Consider the following 18,477-nt stretch of genomic DNA (forward strand, 5'->3'; position numbering starts at 1 on the left):
TTATAGAAATTTGTAACCGATTAAAAACTATTAAACTTTTCTCTTGAAATTTATATCGAAATAATATTTTTTAGAGAAATTTTTATTCAATTAAACATTTCTGTAAAAACTTTTATTCGATTAAAAGTCTTCTTTAGAAATTTTTAATCGATTAAATTTTTTTTTTTTTTTGTATCCGAATAACATTTTTATCCAGTAAAAATTTTCTATTAACATTTTTATCCGATTAAGAATTTTCTATAGAAATTTATAAGCGATTAAAAATCTTCTTTTAGAAGATTTCTGAAGAAATTTGTATCCGCATGAAATTTTATATAGAAATTTGTATCCGACTAAAAATTTACGATTAAAATCTATCAAAACGTTTCTCCTGAAATTGGTATTGGAATAATATTTTTTATAGAAATTTTTATACGATTTAAATTTTCTGTTAAAAATATTTATTCGATTAAACATTTCTGTAAAAATTTGTATTCGATTAAAAATTTCTGTTAAATTTTTTATTCGATTAAAAGCCTTATTTAGAATTTTTTATTTGGTTTATATTTTTTTATATCTGTAATAACTTTTTTATCCGAACAAAATTATCTATAAACATTTTTTCCGATTAAGAATTTTGTATAGAAATTTTGTATCTAATTTTCTTTTGAAATTTTTAATCGATTAAAATTATACGATTAAAAATTGTTTAACGAATTTTTTATCCGATTATATATTTTCTAAAGAAATTTTTATCCCAATACAATTCGAATAAAATGTTTTATAGAAATTTGTATCCGATTTAAATCTATTAAAACTTTTTTCTTGAAATTTGTATCAGAATAATATTTTTTATAGAAATTTTTATACGATTAAAAATTTATGTTAAAAATTTTTATTCGATTAAACATTTCTGTAAAAAATTTTAATCGATTAATAGCCTTCTTTAGAAATTTTTATTCGATTAATTTTTTTTTTTGTATTCGAATAACATTTTTATACGAACAAAATTATCTATAAACATTTTTATCTGATTAAGAATTTTCTATAAACATTTTCGATTAAACATGTCTGTAAAAATTTTTATTCGATTAAAAACCTTCTTTAGAAATTTTTATTCGATTAAATTTTTTTTATTGTATTCGAATAAGAGTTTTTATACGAACAAAATTATCTATTTTACATTTTTACCCGATTAAGAATTTTCTATAGAAATTTAGAAGCTATTCAAAATCTTCTTTTTAATCGATTAAAAAATTTGTATAGAATTTTTTATTCCAATTCCTAAAAAATTTCTCTCCGAATAAAATTGTCTATAGATATTTTTGTCCCAACAAAATGTTCCACAGAAATGACTATTAAAAAATGTCTCTAGACATTTGTATCCGCATGAAATATTTATAGAAATTTTATCCGATTAAAATCTAATAAAATATTTCTCTTGAAATTTGTATCGGAATAAAAGTTATTAAAAAAATTTCTATTCGATTAAAAATTTTTGTTCAAAATTTTATTCGATTAAACATTTCTGTAAAACTTTTTATTCGATTAAAGATTTCTATAAACATTTTATTCGATTAAAAATTGTCTATAAAAATTAGTATCCAATGATTAAATAATTTTATTAAACATTTCTGTAAAAATTTGTATTCGATTAAAAATTTAAGTAAAAAATTTTATTTGATTAAAGATTTCTATAAACATAATATTTTCTATAAATATTTTTATCTAATGATAAATTTTCTAAAGCAATTTTTATCCGATTAACGACTTTCCATGTAAATTTTTACTCGACTAAACTTTTCTATGGAAATTTTTATCCGAATAAACTTTTCTCATGCAATTCATATCCGAATGAAATTGTCCAAAGAATTTCATATCCAAATAAAATTTTGAAAATATCCTGAATAAATGTTCTATAGAAATTTTTCCGAATAAATTTTCTATAGAAATTTTTTATTCGATATAGTCTAATTCTAGATTTTAAATCTTCTATAGAAATTTATTATTCGATTAAAATTATTTTTTAGATTTTAATCGGATAAAAATCTTTTAAAAAAAAAATAGAAATTTCTATTTATATTCCTACATTTCAGATTATTGTTAATACAATTTTGTTTTCTTATTTTAATCTTCTTTTTCTTCTCCTCCCAAACTTCCTACCACATGTGCAACATTGTCTTCACATACGCTTAAAATACCATTTTATGTTTGCAAACTCCAGCAAGCAAGCAAGTGTGTCGTCTTCTGAACTGATCCAGATACAATTTTAATTTCATTAAATGTCACTGCATGAGCTTAAAGTTCAAACTCCATTTCTTTTTTTTTCAACCTCATTCTTTAGAGAAGACCACATTGTGAAATGTAGGTTTGATTTATAAATAAAAATATTGAAAAAAAAAATAATAAAAATAAAACTACTACAGGCTGAAGGCATTTAAAGTGAAGTAAAAGAAAATAGACTCAAACACTTACATGACGCTCAAAAAAAAAAAAAAGACGTTACAGTTGTCGAGTAAAAAAGAAAATCAAAACAAGATGACAGTTGCTGTTGCCTTTTTTCTAATATTTTTCATTTCCGTTTTAATTGCTTGCTCTCTTGTCTTGGCTGGGTTTGAAGAGGGGGTTTGGTTTGCTAGAGATTTGATTTGTTTTACATACATGTTGCATGTAACTTGCATAAGTAGGTAAGTAAGTAAATAAGTTGTAGTGTGCTTCTGTTATTTACTATGTAAATTACAATGTAGAAAAACGAATTCTTGAAGATATATTCAATATATTGGCTGGGAAAAAAGTTATTTTCTAGTTATAAATTTGATTTAGTTCTCAATAAAATCGAAACTCTTGAATTTTAATATTCTTAATAAAATTTTATATTGAATTTGTTATCATAACTTCCAATTTTTCTATTTAGTTTTATGGAATTTTCATTATATTGTTAATTTTTTACGTGACTTCTTGAATTTACTTCTTCACCACTCAAATCTTTGTTTCTCTATGATTTTGCTATGCAAATAGTAAATGTATGTAACAAGTTGCAGAGTAAATGTTGTTAGTTTTTCTATCATGCAAACAACAGGAGGAAATATTGCATTGTTTCGAATGCAAACAGTGGTTTTGGAAAGGAAATTATGTGATTTCTGATTTAAAGTAGTTTGTTAAAAGACGAATCAAAATTAATCGAAATTACCTCAAGCCACTTCACTTAAAGACGGCTGGTGGTAACACAAAAAAAACAGAAATTTTTTCTTGGAGCTTGTTCCAAACCACTGTCTTTAGTTCGTTTAACTTCAGGTTACTTTTTACTTAGTGATTCTTTCTTGTTTTATTTTATTTATTTTTTCAATTCCGTTGTTGTCTTTCTATAGTTTTTTTTTCTAACCCTTTTTGTTGCAGCATTATGTTACTTAGTTTTCTGTCTGTATTAACCAACCAATATAGAATGTTATTTTTGCTACAAGTATATTGTAGTTATATTATGCATACAAATATTTACAATAAGCTGGACCTTATTTCTCACTTTTTGACTTTTCGATGATTCCAAGGACTAAAATAGATCTCCTTCATCTAGAAGCCAAATTCAGGTATCAAAATGTATTTGAAGTTTCGAGTTTTGGGTCAAAATACTGTTACGTTTTTACCTTTTAAAAACCGTGGTTTATTTCATTTAAATAAATCGTATTCTTTTAATTGCAAATATATTTCAATTTATACAACACAAACTCTCTTTTAATACACACACTTTATAATTTACAAAAATAAAGCTGATGTTCACTCTAACAGAGCCTTCTCTATACTGACGCACTCACAACTCGCTATTTATAAACACAGCGCCACCTTCTAGAAGTCTCACGAATAACACAGATCAACTGCAAATAAACGCTTGACTTACTATTATATAGATTTGATGCAGTACAAAATGGTAAAATTTTCAAATCTATGGATAAACTTCTTTAAAAAGTTTTTCTCTAGAAATTTGTATCCGATTAAAAATTAATATAGACATTTGTATTTGATTAAAAGCCTTCTTAAGAAATTTTTATTCGATTAAAAATTGTATATAGAAATTTGTATCCGAACATCTATCTATAAGCATTTTTATCCGAATAAGAATTTTCTCCAGAAATTTGTAAGCGATTAAAAAACTTCTTTTGAAATTTTTAATCGATTAAAAGTTATCCGATTAAAATTTGTTTTATCGAATTTTTTATCCGATAATAACTTTTCTAAAGAAATGTTTATCGCCATACATTTCCTAGAAAATTTGTCTCCGAATAAAATTGTCGGTAGATATTTGTATCCCAATAAAATATACAGAAATGACTATTAAAAAATTCCTGTAGAAATTTCTATCCGAATGAAATTTTTTTTATTAAAACTTTATTCTTGAACTTTATATCGCACTTTGTATTTTATACGATTAAAATTTTCTGTGAAAAATTTTTTTATTCGACTAAAGATTTAAGAAAATTTTTTTATTCGATTAAAGATTTCAATAAACATTTTTATTCGATTAACATTTTTATATTAAAGTTTCTATGATACATTTTTTAGTAAAATTATAAATTATGTGAAGAAATACATAATTAATAATAACTCAAAACATGTTAGTTCGATGTTATTAAAATAAACTCAAAAATGTTGATATTAATATAAGCTTTAATCCGTTTATATATTGCCTTTCAATCGGCTCAGTAGTTTCGGAGTTATAATAAGAAAATTGAAGAAAAAATATTTTTTTTTGTGAAAATACCAAAAATGTTTGTTTTAAAAAAATCACGAAAAATCGAAAACGGCAGAAATGGTACCAATTTATTGCTTTATCTAAAAGCTACATATAATAACAACAAAATAAAATATAGATCATAAAAAGCGATTCATTATTTTGTGAATTTATTCACAATTAAGTGAATTCGCTCATTTTCACAAAATTTTAGTTTTTTCTTTGATATATGTACATAAAATTGAGTTGTTAATGTTCTTCTTTTGAATATTAGAATTTTAAAAGCATTTTCCCCATGCTATGTGCAAATGTTTATCTATACATTGCGTTCCAATCGGCTCAGTAGTTTCGGAGTTATAATAATAGATTGAAGCAAAAAATGTATTTACATGAAAATAGCTAATTTTTTGGTTTTAAAAAAATCATGAAAAATCGAAAACAGCAGAAATTTGTCAGATTTATACTTCATCGCAAAGCCACATGTAATGGGAACAAAATGAGATATCGATCATAGAAATCAATAGATTCTTTTTGAATTTATTCAAGTGTTTATCAACACTATCAAGATTTATCAACATTGTTGATAAGTAGAAGTTTCTACTGATGAAAATGATTTTAAACATGATGAATCTTGTAAGCAGCCCTTACATAAAATTAATAATTCATATTATTTTTTTTTGTACTTCATTTACTCATACAGGTTTAAAACAGAAACATTGTCTAAAATCGATAAAGAAAAATCACAAAATTTCATGCATATCTTAAATTTAAAATTTCTCTGCAAAATGATAAGTTTTCTCTAATTAATTTGCCACATAAAAAACAAAACGTAGACATGTTATACATCAGTGGATAGGGAATTTTGTCTACTTTTTAAAAATATATATAGCTTTTAACAATTAAGAAATTCATGGAATACTTTTTTGAAAAATATGACAAAAAATGCTTTTCATTGAGGTTTTCTGAAGATACAAAGTATTCATATTGCAACTAATTTTTTATTTATGAATATTTTTTTAGTAAAATTTTACAGTTATATAGATTTTTCTATTGAAAATTAAAAAATGAAAAGGAATCCCGCAATGGCCAATAAAGTTTTGAAAAATTTCAAAAATGGAATCTTTTAGTTTTTTGGCTATAATATCCATACTAGAGGTGGGATTATCGAACTCCTTTACAAGCTAATTAAGAATATATTGGGTTATTTAAAATGACTTACAATATTTTGATATCCACTATGTGATTTCAGAATTTTTGCCCTAAATTAGAATTTTACATAAAAAAAAACGTTTTTTGAATGGACCCTCGATATCAAAAAGTTTCAAATTTTTTTCATTAAAAATATTTTATGTAGATTAAGCTTTACAAAAACTATACATTACTTATAAATCTTCTTAGAAATTTTTTAGATAACTTTAAAAGCAAATAAGTACTTTTTCTACAAAAAAAAAAATAGAGAAAAATTTAGTTTTTTTATATTTCTTAAATTTCTTCACGAGAAGAACTAATTTTTTTTAAAAAGTAACACAGACGAAGAAATGGGATCGTTTTAAAAATTTAAAATATCAGAGGTGTCCTACTTTGGAGACCCCTGGCCGCGCCTCTGGCAAGCTCATAAGATTCAAATTCAAAACTTGAACTTGAAATCACTTCCTCTTTGCTTGTGGCAAATTTAAGTCAAATCCGATTATACATTTAGAAGTAAAGCATTATTTCCCTCTTTTTTTTGTATACAACTGTGCGTCATGTAATTTTTCCTAAGGTTACGTATGAGTAACATTTAATTAAAAAAAATATATTTATTACTCATACGACTAGACTTAGGTCTAGAATGTTTAATCTCACCTAAAGTACAATTTCATCCGAACGTTTATTCTCACCCAAAGTACAATTTCATCCGGAAATACTTGTATTTGGTATCATCGAAAAGGTAATTAAATTTATAATATTGTGATATTAAAAACCAATGCAATATCACGTTCTGAAAAAATGTTTGGTTGGTTCTAAATTTAAGCCAATTAATAATTGAGTTTTTGGAGAAACTTTATCACATTATTAGATATAACACAGTAACAAAAATAACCATAACGGACACCACTACGTGATAAAAGACCAAAGAAAATAGACCCGTGTCTCCCAGTTTTGTTCAAAGTCATGCACTTTTTTTATGGGCCCTCAAAGATTTGGGGCTTCGGTATCATTTTTGCAAAAAAGTGATCATTTTCTAAGGTTCATATCTTGCAAACAGTTCGGAATTTTGATTTACTCTCTAAGGCAAAGTTGTAGGCCTTGTCATAAAGAATAAAAATTGTGAACATATAAAATCAAAAAAACTTCATCTTCAAGATCCAAATCGCAAAAAACTTTTAAAAATTAAAAGATTAGATTTTTTTAGGTTTTTTTCGCTTCAAACGATCCCTGTGATGGTCTGGTCAGTGTTCAGCAGCTCATATTAGATAGGACCCTTTTAGTTCCACTAAATACAGAGAATTACATTATCGCCATGAATATTTAAGTTTGGTGTCGATCCGCCACCATGGATGGATCCATCGCAAGTAATGATTCGGTGCAAAAGTTCGTATGGTACCCAATTTCCCTGCTTTTGAATGAATCCTGCGCTTGCAATTCTTGTGAACATTATAATACTAGAAAAAGCATTTTTCACATTTTCTAGCTGCATCGAAAATTCGTGAAATGTATGAAAAATGTTTCAAAAGGAAAAACAAAAACATGAATTAATCAATATCCATTGAAGTTGATGCATCATCTGAGCTTGATAGCACATTCAATAGCATATATCTTTCGATGGGTCCTTCAAATCAATCGCCCTCCGTAACTTCAGTGCAATCAATGCATGCAGCTTTTTCCTTTGCATGGTTTTCCATTGGCATGGTGACCTGTTCTAATCGCAAGATGGTGATGCAGATGCCTGTAGATTACTTTACGGAATTTTTTTTCGATATTTTACCAATTTTGAGGCATTAGGTGCAGTTTTTTCGGGTTAATTTGTTTCACACTTTTTTTCTCCTAGTCTTTAGCTACAATTGTGCCAAAGGCAGAGAAACAAAATTCAACATAGTTTCCGAGATATAACCGTGAGGAAATTTACATGTTCGTCGGAAATCAAGTTTTAGCCAAAATGTACATGAGGCCATAATATCCGAACTGCAGCAAAAATTTGCAAAATCCAATGGAGGTTTTGTAAGAAAATTTTAATTTTCTTGAAAATATTGGCCATTTGGCGCAAACCTTAAAACTTCAAGGAAGTTGTGCAATCTCCAAAAGTTGTAAGATTTTGCTCAAATTTTTGAACATTTGGTTTCTAGGTGACGCCCAACAATCATAGACCTTGGAAAATAAGGACCCCCCTAATATATAAACAGTACATGATAAATTACAAAAATGTCCTATATTCTGTGTCAACATCCCAGTTTTTGCAAATGCTTTGAGTCTAATCCACACTGTGTGTTATACAGACACTTTTATATAGATGAATTTTGTATTTAATATTTAATACTGGGAAAAAGATTTTTACCTAAAATTTATTGCAACAGATTTGTATTGCTTGCAAAGAAAATTACTTACTGTCTGCAAACAATTTTTTATTTCTTACAACTCAAACTTCAACTTTTAAGTTAATAAAAGTCATTGTTGCATGTTTTTGGGGTTTTTTCGGTTAAAAGACGTATAAATAAATGGTTTATTTAAATATTTAATTTTGATAAACTATGCAACATTGCTAAGGAAATTAAGACATTTTCAGATGCACAAGTGCAAGTCATTTTTCATGTGGCATGAGCAAAGGAAATGAGTTAGAGCACAAGAAGAAACTAATTTTAAATGAAAGGAGGTTAAACAATACACAAGAAAGGAATATTTAAAACAACAGCCAATGAAAGACAAATTTAAATAAAATATAAAATTTTTCCAACACAAATTTAAAAACCAAATTCTAAACCAATAAATAACAAGTTTTTGGGTCTTTGTAACTAAATGAAAATACTTTTTAGTTGTTTTATTTTCTTTTATTTATGATTCCTTAAATTTTAAATATAAATAAGCCCTATTTTCTTTCGAATACATAAAAAATTCCCACAAAAATACCAATATAACCGCTACAACTGAAACTCATATAAAATAAAATCAAATACTCACACATCCCTAAAATCCAACAAGTCCTGTTGCTCTCCAAACGCCCTCAATACTCTTTAAACACTCCCAGCAAGACAAATCACCCCTTTCGACAGGCAATACATTGAACAAAAAAATACAGAAAATCGAAAATAAACCAAAAAACAACTAACTTTCAGTCAATGACATTTATTAAAAGCAACAACCACAAGAACCTAAACTACAACAATGATGGCGCCGCCAACAAAAAACATCAATAAATAGTTGTTTTACATAAAAAAAGTATAAAAAAAATCCAAATTCAACCACCGACAACAAATTGATTGTTGGCAATATTTTATTTTATTTTTCTGAAAAAAAATTGTGGAATGAAGCTTTTTTTAATAGAATTCTTTTTTTTTTTTGCACTAAATCTGGTGTAAGTACTGGCTTCATCAGTTTTGTTCACCTATCGAGACCACAAAATATTTTGATGAGTGGTTTTTAATACGTGTATGAGTTCCAAATTGAGTCGTCTGTGCCAAATACTTAAACAAGCATGTGCTGTCAAAAGCAACAATTTTAATTAAAACTCTAATAATTTGTTGGTGTTTGAGGTAAATCAATATTTTGATGGAATAATATTTAAGTAAATATTTATTGTAAACAACAGGCACATCTTAAATTATCAACATATACAACATTTCAGCTCTAATTCGATTCTTGTTCTATTCTAGATCTGTTCTAGTTCTGTTCTAGTTCTGTTCTAGTTCTGTTCTAGTTCTGTTCTAGTTCTGTTCTAGTTCTGTTCTAGTTCTGTTCTAGTTCTGTTCTAGTTCTGTTCTAGTTCTGTTCTAGTTCTGTTCTAGTTCTGTTCTAGTTCTGTTCTAGTTCTGTTCTAGTTCTGTTCTAGTTCTGTTCTAGTTCTGTTCTAGTTCTGTTCTAGTTCTGTTCTAGTTCTGTTCTAGTTCTGTTCTAGTTCTGTTCTAGTTCTGTTCTAGTTCTGTTCTAGTTCTGTTCTAGTTCTGTTCTAGTTCTGTTCTAGTTCTGTTCTAGTTCTGTTCTAGTTCTGTTCTAGTTCTGTTCTAGTTCTGTTCTAGTTCTGTTCTAGTTCTGTTCTAGTTCTGTTCTAGTTCTGTTCTAGTTCTGTTCTAGTTCTGTTCTAGTTCTGTTCTAGTTCTGTTCTAGTTCTGTTCTAGTTCTGTTCTAGTTCTGTTCTAGTTCTGTTCTAGTTCTGTTCTAGTTCTGTTCTAGTTCTGTTCTAGTTCTGTTCTAGTTCTGTTCTAGTTCTGTTCTAGTTCTGTTCTAGTTCTGTTCTAGTTCTGTTCTAGTTCTGTTCTAGTTCTGTTCTAGTTCTGTTCTAGTTCTGTTCTAGTTCTGTTCTAGTTCTGTTCTAGTTCTGTTCTAGTTCTGTTCTAGTTCTGTTCTAGTTCTGTTCTAGTTCTGTTCTAGTTCTGTTCTAGTTCTGTTCTAGTTCTGTTCTAGTTCTGTTCTAGTTCTGTTCTAGTTCTGTTCTAGTTCTGTTCTAGTTCTGTTCTAGTTCTGTTCTAGTTCTGTTCTAGTTCTGTTCTAGTTCTGTTCTAGTTCTGTTCTAGTTCTGTTCTAGTTCTGTTCTAGTTCTGTTCTAGTTCTGTTCTAGTTCTGTTCTAGTTCTGTTCTAGTTCTGTTCTAGTTCTGTTCTAGTTCTGTTCTAGTTCTGTTCTAGTTCTGTTCTAGTTCTGTTCTAGTTCTGTTCTAGTTCTGTTCTAGTTCTGTTCTAGTTCTGTTCTAGTTCTGTTCTAGTTCTGTTCTAGTTCTGTTCTAGTTCTGTTCTAGTTCTGTTCTAGTTCTGTTCTAGTTCTGTTCTAGTTCTGTTCTAGTTCTGTTCTAGTTCTGTTCTAGTTCTGTTCTAGTTCTGTTCTAGTTCTGTTCTAGTTCTGTTCTAGTTCTGTTCTAGTTCTGTTCTAGTTCTGTTCTAGTTCTGTTCTAGTTCTGTTCTAGTTCTGTTCTAGTTCTGTTCTAGTTCTGTTCTAGTTCTGTTCTAGTTCTGTTCTAGTTCTGTTCTAGTTCTGTTCTAGTTCTGTTCTAGTTCTGTTCTAGTTCTGTTCTAGTTCTGTTCTAGTTCTGTTCTAGTTCTGTTCTAGTTCTGTTCTAGTTCTGTTCTAGTTCTGTTCTAGTTCTGTTCTAGTTCTGTTCTAGTTCTGTTCTAGTTCTGTTCTAGTTCTGTTCTAGTTCTGTTCTAGTTCTGTTCTAGTTCTGTTCTAGTTCTGTTCTAGTTCTGTTCTAGTTCTGTTCTAGTTCTGTTCTAGTTCTGTTCTAGTTCTGTTCTAGTTCTGTTCTAGTTCTGTTCTAGTTCTGTTCTAGTTCTGTTCTAGTTCTGTTCTAGTTCGTTCTACTTCTAAATAGCAGTATTTATGCATAAATATGAATGTTTATGTATGTTTTGTGAGTACATGGACTAAGTAACTATGTTAGTAAATAGCCCTAATACATAGTCAAAGTACATGCATACATTTATTTAGTACTTCCATGCATACTTTCATATTTTTTTTTCATTTTACAAAAAACTTAAGTTGCGTTTATGCTGCATGTTTCATTTTACTTTTTCACCTGCTTCCCCTCTATACGCTTTGCAACATTAATTCATTGCCATAAATGGCTTCCGGTTATAGTTTTGAACTTTTTGCTATATGTTGCCTGGCTTTAAGTGTAATTCTATTTTGTTGTAGTTATAGTTGTTGCAAGGTTTGTGTTTTTTTTTTTTTAGTTTTTAGCATTTATTTTTTATGCTTCACCTGTCAGCCATCAGAATTTGAAATATTATTTGTCACACTGAATTGGATTTTCAATTTCAAATGCAGGTTTGTGTTGGTTTTTTATTTTTGCAGCATTTTTCAATTTATTTTTCAACGTAGTTTAGTTTTAGCATAAATTGTTAACGAAATTGAAAAAACAACCAAAAAAATTGTGCATAAAAAAAAGAAAAACTTTAAAGTTGCTAATAAAAATTAGCCCTGAAGTGTGGACTTTTACTAGAAATATATCAATAAAGTTTAATTAAATTTTTAATTGAAACCTTTTAACGTGAGGTAACAAATACGCTAGTGTCAGTGCAGCTAATGGAATAATTTAGGTTGATACTGATGATCAGAGGCATCAGTGTGTTGCAAATTTTAAATGTTTAATCTGTTTTTTTTTCTTTTTTTTTGTTTGATTTTGAGTTTAGATTAAATGGAAAAATTATAGCACTTAATTGTGAATTGTTTGGTTAGAGGCCAGATGAAATTTAATTTGAAATTAGTAGAATGTCTTATATTACATATATTATTATTTATAATAAGACCTATGCTAAGAATTATACATAGGTTTGGCTAAGTCTTATACTAAGACTAATGCTGAGTCTTCTACTAAGAGTTATGCTATGTTTATATAAGTACTTATACTAAGTTTTACACTAAGACTTTTGCAAAGTATTATACTAAGACTTATGCTAAGTCTTATACTAAGACTTTAATAACGTCTTATACTAAGACTTTAATAAAGTCTTATACTAAGACATTAATAAAGTCTTATACTAAGACTTTAATAAAGTCTTATACTAAGACTTATGCTAAGTCTTATACAAAGACTTATGCTAAGTCTTAGTATTATATTCTAATTTTAGTTAAGTCTTAAGCTAAGACTTTTATGTCTTATACCAAGACTTGAGCTAACTCTTATGCTAAGACTTATCCTATGTCGTATGCTTAGTCTTATGCTAACACTTTTGCTAAGTCTTATACCAAGACTTGTGCTACGTATTATAATATGTCTTATATTAATTCTGTTTTTCAGCTGTACATAGTACAAACAGATCTCATTAAATTTATGCTCCTACTCTTATGGACTTAATTACATTTAAGGTCTTAGTATAATTGTGAACATTACAAACTATATAAGCCCTCAACAGTAAATAAATTCTGAACACTAATATATCAATGATAAACTCTATTAAATTGTGGCTGGCTTAAGACAAAAACAAAACTGTTTACTTCTAGGAAAACGAAGAAATATTTAAGAAAACGACAAACGAAAATTGGCCAAAAACTTTAATAATCCTTTTTGCTGTGCCAGCAGATTTATCGCTTTGTAAAGTTTTGTAAACAAGAGAGCAAAACACCCGATACTACTACAATTTATTAACTCACATAATTTATAACAAAGTCATATTCGCCATTAACTTTTTAGCCTTCATTTGCTTAGCAACAAGCCAGTTTTCTTGTTCTCCACTATCCGTTGGTTGGGCGGAATATACAGGAGCATGGATGCATAGTTATCAGTAATTTTAAAGACATAATAAATAATATGAGATGCCCATTATCATGATAATAGATGAAAGAGTCTTTAGTCATTAGACAGCAACGTAACGAAAATAAATAGAGGCCAAAGGAGACATAATGGTAATACAAATGGTTGCTGGTTAAAGTCGCAACTCTTTAAAATATGCTAATAAGCTAGAATTTATGGAGTGAGATAAAATTTCCTTAAAAACATTTATCTTATCCTTAAAACTTCATAAGAAGTTTAAATTGTCTGTAGAAAACAAATTAGCCTTAAATTCGTTGTACAATTTATATGAGAATTTTCGTTCAATATTATATTTTTATGACCTTTTGCATAGACCCACGTTAAAGTCTTCTTGCCCAAAAGCATACATAACAAATCAATAAGAATGTTTCGAAATTCTTTTGTTATAGTATTGTTAACACAACATTATGTGGCAGAAAACATAAGGGGCCATTTCTGCCTTTACTCTTGCATTTCAGACTTTGTTACGAGTTGTAGTTATTATACAAGAAATGAAATCATTATAATTTGTTTCTTTGCCAATATTGTAATAAAATGTTTTTGATGTGAATGTAGAGAAATTAAAAGAAATGTCTAATTGGCTAAGCCGAATCTCAAATAACCCTATAACTAATAAGTTTTATGAAAGAAAAGCATCATTCTTAGTATAAGACTTAGCATAAGACTTAGCATAAGTCTTAGTATAACAATAATTCTTAGTATAAGACTTAGCCTAATTCCTAGTATAAGACTTAGCATAAGTCTTAGTACAAGACTCAGCATAAGTATAAGGCTTAGCATAAGATTTATTATACGACTTATTAGTATTAGACTTAGGATGAGTCTTAGCAATTACTGGGTATTAGACAATTCATCTTTACCACTCTACCATAGAGTACCGCAACAAAAGAAACATAAATTGAAATTAAATTTTTCTTTTTGGCACAATAAAAACCACTGATTAAATGGCTGTGTATATGAGAATCCTTTTCTCATTTCTTTTACATTTTTTTCTCCCTCAAATACCAAGAATGTTACTAATTACTCGGTTACTAAGAGAAATGGAAAAATAAATAAAAATTATTTTCTTTTATTGCTCGACTCTTTTTCGTTTGCTTTTGTGTAAAAATATTTGAAGCAAATGAATGTAAACAAGCGTTTGTAATGAAATTCGATTTGTGATAAAAATAAACGGAACCAAAAAAAAAAAATATAATTATAACTAAGAAAATTCAATAGAATATCTAACATTAAGTTCTACAACTTTTTAAAACAGTTTTCCAACTTTTGAAAATAGAAAGACCTTATGTTTTACAACTGAATACAATTTTTTTTAAAAAACTATCCTATATCAAAATATCGTCTATAATATATCTAATGATATTATATTCTATGGCGAAAATCAGTTAATTTTCTGTTCGATAATTACCAGGTCTTAACTAACACAACATTTTATTTATTGTAAAACAAAGCAAGTAAAATATTACCTTCAGGTTTTCGGTTGCTTAGTTTAATTAACAAAAATTTTATAAAAATATTTGTTTTGGATTTAACTAAGAATTTTTTTTTCTTCTTTGGGTCAATATCTTATTGCACTTCAATAATATTTATGTTCTACTGTTCACTGAAATCTTCAACTTTTGTTTACTTGACTCTGTTTATAATTTACAAAATAAGAAAAATATTTACAGATAACTTTCATGAAATCAACAATTTGTTTTAGTTTTTCTTGACAAATAACAGAACTATAAGTGAACAAGAGCAGAACTAGAACAGAACTAGAACAGAACTAGAACAGAACTAGAACAGAACTAGAACAGAACTAGAACAGAACTAGAACAGAACTAGAACAGAACTAGAACAGAACTAGAACAGAACTAGAACAGAACTAGAACAGAACTAGAACAGAACTAGAACAGAACTAGAACAGAACTAGAACAGAACTAGAACAGAACTAGAACAGAACTAGAACAGAACTAGAACAGAACTAGAACAGAACTAGAACAGAACTAGAACAGAACTAGAACAGAACTAGAACAGAACTAGAACAGAACTAGAACAGAACTAGAACAGAACTAGAACAGAACTAGAACAGAACTAGAACAGAACTAGAACAGAACTAGAACAGAACTAGAACAGAACTAGAACAGAACTAGAACAGAACTAGAACAGAACTAGAACAGAACTAGAACAGAACTAGAACAGAACTAGAACAGAACTAGAACAGAACTAGAACAGAACTAGAACAGAACTAGAACAGAACTAGAACAGAACTAGAACAGAACTAGAACAGAACTAGAACAGAACTAGAACAGAACTAGAACAGAACTAGAACAGAACTAGAACAGAACTAGAACAGAACTAGAACAGAACTAGAACAGAACTAGAACAGAACTAGAACAGAACTAGAACAGAACCAGAACAGAACTAGAACAGAACTAGAACAGAAATAGAACAGAACTAGAACAGAACTAGAACAGAACTAGAACAGAACTAGAACAGAACTAGAACAGAACTAGAACAGAACTAGAACAGAACTAGAACAGAACTAGAACAGAACTAGAACAGAACTAGAACAGAACTAGAACAGAACTAGAACAGAACTAGAACAGAACTAGAACAGAACTAGAACAGAACTAGAACAGAACTAGAACAGAACTAGAACAGAACTAGAACAGAACTAGAACAGAACTAGAACAGAACTAGAACAGAACTAGAACAGAACTAGAACAGAACTAGAACAGAACTAGAACAGAACTAGAACAGAACTAGAACAGAACTAGAACAGAACTAGAACAGAACTAGAACAGAACTAGAACAGAACTAGAACAGAACTAGAACAGAACTAGAACAGAACTAGAACAGAACTAGAACAGAACTAGAACAGAACTAGAACAGAACTAGAACAGAACTAGAACAGAACTAGAACAGAACTAGAACAGAACTAGAACAGAACTAGAACAGAACTAGAACAGAACTAGAACAGAACTAGAACAGAACTAGAACAGAACTAGAACAGAACTAGAACAGAACTAGAACAGAACTAGAACAGAACTAGAACAGAACTAGAACAGAACTAGAACAGAACTAGAACAGAACTAGAACAGAACTAGAACAGAACTAGAACAGAACTAGAACAGAACTAGAACAGAACTAGAACAGAACTAGAACAGAACTAGAACAGAACTAGAACAGAACTAGAACAGAACTAGAACAGAACTAGAACAGAACTAGAACAGAACTAGAACAGAACTAGAACAGAACTAGAACAGAACTAGAACAGAACTAGAACAGAACTAGAACAGAACTAGAACAGAACTAGAACAGAACTAGAACAGAACTAGAACAGAACTAGAACAGAACTAGAACAGAACTAGAACAGAACTAGAACAGAACTAGAACAGAACTAGAACAGAACTAGAACAGAACTAGAACAGAACTAGAACAGAACTAGAACAGAACTAGAACAGAACTAGAACAGAACTAGAACAGAACTAGAACAGAACTAGAACAGAACTAGAACAGAACTAGAACAGAACTAGAACAGAACTAGAACAGAACTAGAACAGAACTAGAACAGAACTAGAACAGAACTAGAACAGAACTAGAACAGAACTAGAACAGAACTAGAACAGAACTAGAACAGAACTAGAACAGAACTAGAACAGAACTAGAACAGAACTAGAACAGAACTAGAACAGAACTAGAACAGAACTAGAACAGAACTAGAACAGAACTAGAACAGAACTAGAACAGAACTAGAACAGAACTAGAACAGAACTAGAACAGAACTAGAACAGAACTAGAACAGAACTAGAACAGAACTAGAACAGAACTAGAACAGAACTAGAACAGAACTAGAACAGAACTAGAACAGAACTAGAACAGAACTAGAACAGAACAGAACTAGAACAGAACTAGAACTAGAACAGAACTAGAACAGAACTAGAACAGAACTAGAACAGAACTAGAACAGAACTAGAACAGAACTAGAACAGAACTAGAACAGAACTAGAACAGAACTAGAACAGAACTAGAACAGAACAGAACTAGAACAGAACTAGAACAGAACTAGAACAGAACTAGAACAGAACTAGAACAGAACTAGAACAGAACTAGAACAGAACTAGAACAGAACTAGAACAGAACTAGAACAGAACTAGAACAGAACTAGAACAGAACTAGAACAGAACTAGAACAGAACTAGAACAGAACTAGAACAGAACTAGAACAGAACTAGAACAGAACTAGAACAGAACTAGAACAGAACTAGAACAGAACTAGAACAGAACTAGAACAGAACTAGAACAGAACTAGAACAGAACTAGAACAGAACTAGAACAGAACTAGAACAGAACTAGAACAGAACTAGAACAGAACTAGAACAGAACTAGAACAGAACTAGAACAGAACTAGAACAGAACTAGAACAGAACTAGAACAGAACTAGAACAGAACTAGAACAGAACTAGAACAGAACTAGAACAGAACTAGAACAGAACTAGAACAGAACTAGAACAGAACTAGAACAGAACTAGAACAGAACTAGAACAGAACTAGAACAGAACTAGAACAGAACTAGAACAGAACTAGAACAGAACTAGAACAGAACTAGAACAGAACTAGAACAGAACTAGAACAGAACTAGAACAGAACTAGAACAGAACTAGAACAGAACTAGAACAGAACTAGAACAGAACTAGAACAGAACTAGAACAGAACTAGAACAGAACTAGAACAGAACTAGAACAGAACTAGAACAGAACTAGAACAGAACTAGAACAGAACTAGAACAGAACTAGAACAGAACTAGAACAGAACTAGAACAGAACTAGAACAGAACTAGAACAGAACTAGAACAGAACTAGAACAGAACTAGAACAGAACTAGAACAGAACTAGAACAGAACTAGAACAGAACTAGAACAGAACTAGAACAGAACTAGATCAGAACTAGAACAGAACTACAACAGAACTGGAACAGAATTAAAACAGAAGAAAAAACATTTTTAATGAAATATTTTTCATAAAATAAATTTTGTTTTATACTGATGGTTTAAAAATCCTTTAGTTTGTTTATTTTTATTTTTTTTTCATTTTATTAAAAAAACTAGAATGTTCATAATTTTTGGTTAAAAACCTTGAACCAAATTGAATTGAGTTCATTTACGAAGAAAGTGATGAACAACAAAAAAAAAACAGAACAAAACAAACATATTTTAACTTTAATTGAATGATTTTTCTTCATTTCATTATTTGTACTTTACGGCATTTGCCCAAATACTCTTTTGGTCATTCGGCCAACCTTCAATTGTAGCAGTAACGAAATCCAAAAAAGTATGCTTCATAATTTTTCTTTTCA

The sequence above is a fragment of the Calliphora vicina genome, chromosome 2, assembly GCF_958450345.1.
Source record: "Calliphora vicina chromosome 2, idCalVici1.1, whole genome shotgun sequence".
Classification (NCBI taxonomy): Eukaryota; Metazoa; Arthropoda; class Insecta; order Diptera; family Calliphoridae; genus Calliphora; species Calliphora vicina.